Below are 7,514 nucleotides of genomic sequence, written 5' to 3'. Positions count from 1 at the left end.
TGAAAAGTTCTCTGCCCATCAGGTTGTGAACTAAACTCAGTTGGAATCCGAGTCAGAGGAGTCCCCTGAGGACGATGAGCTGGAGCCACAGTCCTCCAGCTCAGAATCGCCATCTTCATCCTCACTGCTGGGGGCTGAGGAGCTGCCTTCCTCATCTTCCTCATTTTCTTCTGATCTCCCTGAGGCAGGAAAATGTTCTCCAGTCATGTCTGATGATGTTAACTCTTCAGCCTGAAACCCCGGTCCTCTCTAAGCCTTCCTTGCAGATTCCCTGATGATGGGGATGCAGACTCATCTTTCTAATCTTGAGGTTTGGGCCCCCCGTCATGCTCATGTTCTTACACTTAGCATTGGCCACCTCTCTGTAGGCAGTATATTCTTCAGGAGACAGAGTCTTGAGCCAGAGATCAAGGTCCACCTTGTACTGTGTCTGCAGTCCCTCCGCCTGCTTCTTATAAAGCTCCTTCTGGTCCTGGGGGACCCACTCCCAGCATCTACTGATCTCCACCATGCGCTCCCTCGGGGGCACCACTTTCAGCTCCCTGTTCGACCAGAGATCCTGGGGGAACTTGTGATAGCCACTCACTGGGGGCTTCTTGGGCTGTCCGTGGAATTTCCACTTTATGGGTAAACTGTTTTCTGGGGGAGACTTCAATGTATACACATTTTCCTGAAACTTCTTTGGCACTTTGCTTTGACTTCCTTCGGGGACATCAGGTTTCTTAGATTTCTGTACTAGATCAGGGTGCTCTTCTCTGAACAAAGCCATTTTCTCCTGAAACTCCTGCTTCTCTTCCTAGAAACCTTGACTGTATTTCAGCTTGAGCTGTTCTGGCAGCTTCCTGTATTCCTCGGACAGAACCTTGGTCAGCTCCTGGTTGCTCATCTCGGGGTGTTTTTGGAGGTATTGAGGTCTCATCGCTTTAAAAAAGCGGAGGTAATCTTTCAAAGGGTTCTTGTGTAAATCAGGATGTTTCTCGTGTTTTCTGCTTTTGGAAGGATTGCTAACATCTTCCTTAGCTTCCAGGACTAATTCTGTCAAAGTGTGAAGCTTTCTCACATTACGGGAAATCTCTATTTGAGTTTGTACATTTCCCCAGAAAATTCTTTACAAGCTATTTTTTCCCAGTCCATCACTGACTGGGTTATTTTCAACATGTGCTTGTCACTGGATAGATTTTTTTTTTTTTTTACATTCCAGTAAGTGTAAAATGTCTTCTCTGGACCAGTCATCTTGGCTTTTAAGTTGCAAATTTTCTAGGTTTTAGGGAAATGTATGGTCCCAGCAGTTAAGACACCTCAGCGATATTTCCACCGTTTGCATTCTCACGATTCAGCAGATGAGTTTCTTCTGCACTCTCAAGTTTGAGCAGGTGAGTTCTTTCTGAAGTCCAGCGGTCTGTGGGATTGTATGTGTCTGTGGAGAAAGAAACAGAAAGCCCCTCTCCTTTGGAATACATGAGAGAAGCACACTCTGCTTAGATATGTCCCTTCTATCACTCCCTTTACCCTTTAGAATGTAAATGAAAGCTGTCTCAATCTGAATTGAGATTATATTGAGCATTATGAAGTTTCTTTTGCAGTTAAAAATCCTCAGATCCCATCCCAATAGGCCTGGCAATCGATCTCACATAAGGATGTTTAACACACAAATGAACAAAATAAAAGACTGGCTGCTCACTCAAGGGACAAAGAATAACAGAAAATGAAGGGAGTGGAAAAAAAATTAAAAGGCCTGAAAAGCAAAGGGCTTTAAAATAGCAATGAGATACCACAGCATATGTATAAGAATCATCAAAATCCCAAAGAGGGACATCATCAAATACTGAGAGAATGTGGAGAATCAGGAACTTGGTTTCATCGCTGCTGCCTGTGTCAAATACATCTAAATATCTGTGTCTGGACTGGCATTTTCAGGAAACTACAGGTGGAAAACCTCAGCCTTGGTGTTTGTAATCTGACTATAGTGGCAGAAAAGATGTTAACAACTTCAGGAAGTTATGCATCTCCTTCATGTCCAAGAATACATATCAGAAATGAATGAAGGTTTGTTCCTAAGCTAAGAAGGTCTAAAGAAATGAAGTCCTGCTCACCAAAAGGCTGACTGTTATCCCTGAAGTTGTTCAGCATATGTAGGAATCCAAAGACAGGCCAGGAAGGGAGCTCTGGGTTCACGGGCTGAGGCTTCTGCATCTGTGCCAAGTGAGCCCTGTAACAAAGTACATAGGTTCATGTCAAGACCAAAGGCTAATCACATGAGCATTGCAAAACAGCAGACATCACCACAGGATGTGTTGTCAGAATTCTCCTAATTTTGGTGATTTGCATATACAATATATTCTACTCACATGAGAATATAAAAATGTTACCATATTTTTTACTAAGTAGAAATTTTCTCAAATTTCAATTTTCCCATTTTTCTCAGATATTATTCCAAGTTTTCACTTACTGAACTTCATTCCCTTCCTCAATTCCATCAATTCAAAGATCCTGGGCATTTTAGAGATCAAGACATTCAGGCTAAGCCTTTGAGGCTTCACTCACAAAGTAGTCATCAAGGATGCATTCTGTGTCAAAAAGAAGTGCTCACTGACCAGACATGTTTACTCTTGTCAGTCTAGCAAAGTGACCCAGGTCCAACCTGGCTGCCCTAGTCCTGAAAGTCACTGCTCTTGAGTGAGCAGGAGGAAGCACCTCCCTGTGAGGTCCTGCCTGCAGGGGACTTGCTGTGATGGAACAGGCTGAGTCACTGCTACTCGGTATTATCAATATCACAGTCTCATCAGAACTGATTCAAAGATTATACAGAGTGAAGTAAGCCAAAAAGAAAAACACCAATACAGTATACTAAAACATATATATGGAATTTAGAAAGATGGCAATGATGACCCTGTATGCAAGACAGCCAAAAAGACACAGATGTGTATAGAGGACTTTTGGACTCAGAGGGAGAGGAAGAGGGTGGGATGATTTGGGAGAATGGCATTGAAACACGTATACTATCATGTAAGAATCGAATCACCAGTCTATGTCTGATGCAGGATACAGAATGCTTGGGGCTGGTGCACGGGGATGACCCAGAGAGATGTTGTGGGGAGGGAGGTGGGAGGGGGGTTCATGTTTAGGAATGCATGTACACCCGTGGTGGATTCATGTCAATGTATGGCAAAACCAATACAGTATTATAAAGTAAAATAAAGTAAAAATTAAAATTTAATTTAAAAAAATCACAGTCTCACTTGTCATGTGTGGAGAATATGTTCCTTTTGTAATTTTCAAACCTTCCAACTCACTAGGGTAGGTGCTTCCTCTGTGATATCCTAGAAAAATCCCTTCACTAAGTTTTATTTTGGTGCGGTTGGAGAGGATGGGGCCAAGAAACAAAGCCAAGAATGTCAGCAGATTCTCAGGTATATGGCCTTCCCTCATAGCTCAGTTGGTAAAGAAACCACCTGCAATGCAGGAGACCCTGGTTCAATTCCTGGGGTCAGGAAGGTCCCCTGGAGAAGGGATAGGTTACCCATTCCAGTATTCTTGGGCTTCCCTTGTGGCTCAGCTGGTAAAGAATCTACCTGTAATGTGGGAGATCTGGGTTCAATCCCTGGCTTGGGAAGATCGCCTGGAGAAGGTAAAGGCTACCCACTCCAGTATTCTGGCCTGGAGAATTCTATGGACTGTATAGTCCATGAGGTCTCAAAGAGTCGGACATGAGTGAGTGACTTTCACTTTCACTTTCTCAGGTATATTTGTTTTCAATCAAATGAAAAGGAAACTTCTGAGACCAAGGATCGGAAGTCCTATAAGTTCTTTTGAAATAAAATAGAAAATGGCCAAAAAGACGGTATCGATAATACATATGCTAGTGTTCTGGACCTACCTACGGATTCATCAGTCTGTACATTCTGGGCTACTTATTTGTTTGCTTATTCATTTATTTTACAATAGGAGCTTGTAGAGCTACTTTCCTAACTATATTTCATACACGGTGTATACAGTTCAATCCCAGATTCTCGGTCTAAACATCCTTTCTCCTTTGTCTTTGTTCCGAATGGAAAAAAATCAGAAAAAAATTTACAGAAAGCTCCAAAAAGGTAAAACTTGAAAATGCCACATACCAGGGAATGACTTATGTTCCATTTAATTTACACTGTAATATGTTGTAATAAGTTGACTAGAGATGGCAAAGTGTACAGGAACATGCTTAGAATTTATCTGCAAATACTATGGCATTATGTACAGAGGACTTCTTATCCTGGAATTTGGGAATGGAGGAGGACCTGAAATCAATTCCCCATGGTCCCAAGGAACAACGGTGAATCCACGTCATGAAAACGACAACAAATTTTTCAGAAATCAAAAATCATTAGCGTATACTCATCTTTCTCAATACATTTTCCAAGCCCTGTCAAAGAAAAACAAAAAAGAAAAGATCATGTTAATCATGAGAATTCTATCCTTTTTCATGTTCTTTGCTATTCCTGTTTGGGTATAAGATATGGCTTTCTAATTCTTTTCTAGGGAACACTCAGAAGCTATCTTCATAATGGAGCCTAAACTAAAACATGACGGGCTTCCTCAGGGCACATTAAGGAAGGAGAGGGGCAGGAAGGGTCTGCCTCAAGATGCATGAACATCTAGGTTTCCAATGTCACTCACTGCTCAGTGCTATGTTCAAGGAGAAATCTCACCATTTATAATAACAATTAAAGTAAAACAGACAACTGAATAAAATGAATTATAGACTGCTTTAAAATTGATACCACTTCTCAATATCTTACCTAGATGGCAGGAAACACCTCAGTGCCCTCAGGGTGTGGACAGCAGAGAGTGACAAGGGTTTAGGGGGATGTATAGCAAGATTTATGCCAAGAAAATTAACTTTCCCCTGGTCACAGAACTTTGCTGATTTTGTTACCATCTGTCTTGATAGGTAACATTTCAGTGTCACAGCAGCTCGTCCAGAAGAGTGTTTCTCTCTCTGAGGATGGACCCTCCTTTCTCACCTGGAGCAGCTCCATGTCCAGCTTGTGGCACATCTCGGTCAGCTCTCTGTACGTTTCTTTCAGACTTTCTCTGTACTGAGTCATTCTGAACACACTCTGCTTGAGTTGTAGACAAATCTCCTTGGCTTCTCTCTCCAGGGCCTTCAGATGCATTTGCTCCTCCTCCCGGAGCAATAGAAGCATCCTCTGATATTCAGCTGTAATCATCACCTTCCTTAAAGCCACATATTTCTGAGGGAATAGAAGATTCAAAGCATCGCTTATGTTCATATTCAAAAGAAAACCTCAAATATTATTTCCTTCATGTCATCAAGAAAGTCATTGACAAACTTTTGGTCTCAGATATCTTCTTGTCCATTTTCTGTGAATTCCTAGTTTCTTTCCCTGTTTGAATCAAGCTACCTAGGGGTCCCACACTCCATCATTAAGAGGATTCTTCAGGGTTCTTACTCCATTAGTTATTTCCTCTTTAAATTGGATCTAAATTTTCTCTTCTTCCTTTCTCTGGTTTCCCTAAATGTTCTTTAAAGTGATAAACCTCTTTTTGTACAGTTTTTTAAAATACATATACATGCTCTAATTTTCCTCTGCTGTTACTGATGCTGCTGCCAACTTGTTTCAGTTCAGTTCAGTTCACTTCAGTTGCTCAGTCGTGTCCAACTCTATGCGACCCCATGAATCACAGCATGCCAGGCCTCCCTGTCCATCACCAACTCCCAGAGTTCACTCAGACTGACGTCCATCGAGTCCGTGATACCATTCAGCCATCTCATCCTCAGTCACCCCCTTCTCCTCCTGCCCCCAATCCCTCCCAGCATCAGAGTCTCTTCCAATGAGTCAACTCTTCGCATGAGGTGGCCACAGTACTGGAGCTTCAGCTTTAGCATCATTCTTTCCAAAGAAATCTCAAGGTTGATCTCCTTCAGAATGGACTGGTTGGATCTCCTTGCAGTCCAAGGGACTCTCAAGAGTCTTCTCCAACACCACCGTTCAAAAGCATCAATTCTTCGGTGCTCAGACTTCTTCACAGTCCAACTCTCATATCCATACATGACCACAGGAAAAACCATAGCCTTGACTAGACGGACCTTAGTCGGCAAAGTAATGTCTCTGCTTTTGAATATGCTATCTAGGTTGGTCATAACTTTTCTTCCAAGGAGTGTCCAGCTCTGTGCAAACCCATAGACGGCAGCCCACCTGACTCCACCATCCCTGAGATTCTCTAGGCAAGAACACTGGAGTGGGTTGCCATTTCCTTCTCTAATGCAGGAAAGTGAAAAGTGAGTGAAGTCGTTCTGTCGCGTCTAACTCTTAGCGACCCCACGGACTGCAGCCTACCAGGCTCCTCTGTCCATGGGATTTTCCAGGCAAGAATACTGGAGTGGGGTGCCAGTGCCTTCTTTAAATTCCCTCTAGGCACTACTCTAGTCCCCTCCTCTCCTTAACAGTGACACTTATGCAATTTGTCTTATACTCCATGTCTGACAAGGCTTATTCAAATATGTAAAATTTGTCCTAGGAATACTTTTCATGCCGTGGTTTTCCCATATACTAGCAATCCCAGGGACTGGGGAGCCTGGTGGGCTGTCGTCTATGGGGTCGCACAGAGTTGGACACGACTGAAGCAACTTAGCAGCAGCAGCAGCAGCAGCAGCAGCAGCACTTCTTGAACTAACCTGTTCCAATTGTTATTACTGGTAGGTCATTTGAAACGATGCCTTTTCAAGAGAAGAGATCAATATCCTTTAATGGGAATTTAAATGGACCTAAAAAGCTAGACTTTTATCAACATGGAGTGGGTAGCTTTTGCCTTCTCCAGGGGACCTTCCAAATCCAGGGCTTAAACCCCAGTCTCCAGCACTACAGGTAGATTCTTTGCCATCTGAGCCACCAGGTAAGCTTCCTGGGGCAACTCTTATGTCCTTGCTTATTTCCTTGGCTGTTCAATGGATTAATACACACAGAGGGTAACACAGCATCCAATGAACTATTGGAACGAAGAGCTCTCTGCAGGGCTCTCCCTGCTGACTCAGACCATGAGCCTGGGCATGAGTATTCTTCATGCTTCTACCAGTCAGTGTATAAATCACAGTTTCTTGCCTTTATGTGTCCTTCACTGCCAAAGGCTAGGTCTTCCATTCTGTAAGATATTTTGCACACTGCCAACAGGACTGAGACTGGTTCTCACCATTCCATGCCTGTCAAGGAGGAGGAGTTATAATTGATATAGTCAATTATAGGAGTGATATATAGAAGTGATATAGGAGTGATTATAGGAATGATATAGGAGGAGATTTAATTGTGACCAGAAATACAAAGTCCTTTTAGTAAAATGCTTAAATAGTAATAAAAAAAATTGGCATGGGTTTTATTTCCATGGCACATTCTAGAATTATATCATTTTGGGTGGTTGGTCATTTCAGAATAGGTTGATAATTCCTATTACAATTCTAATCCCTCCCTATTGGAAAAGCAAAGGATAGCTTGTCTGGAAATCGGAATTTTAAAATG

General features: G+C 42.5%; 1 pseudogene; it reads right to left on the bottom strand.

Annotated features, from left to right (window-relative positions):
- Positions 1-226: 226 nt before the first annotated feature.
- Positions 227-1,233, bottom strand: LOC128069076 (upstream-binding factor 1-like protein 1; annotated as a pseudogene).
- Positions 1,234-7,514: the final 6,281 nt, after the last annotated feature.

Source organism: Budorcas taxicolor, chromosome 25 (genome assembly GCF_023091745.1).
Source record: "Budorcas taxicolor isolate Tak-1 chromosome 25, Takin1.1, whole genome shotgun sequence".
In the NCBI taxonomy this organism is placed as follows: Eukaryota; Metazoa; Chordata; class Mammalia; order Artiodactyla; family Bovidae; genus Budorcas; species Budorcas taxicolor.
This window is presented reverse-complemented; position numbering and strand designations above follow the sequence as displayed.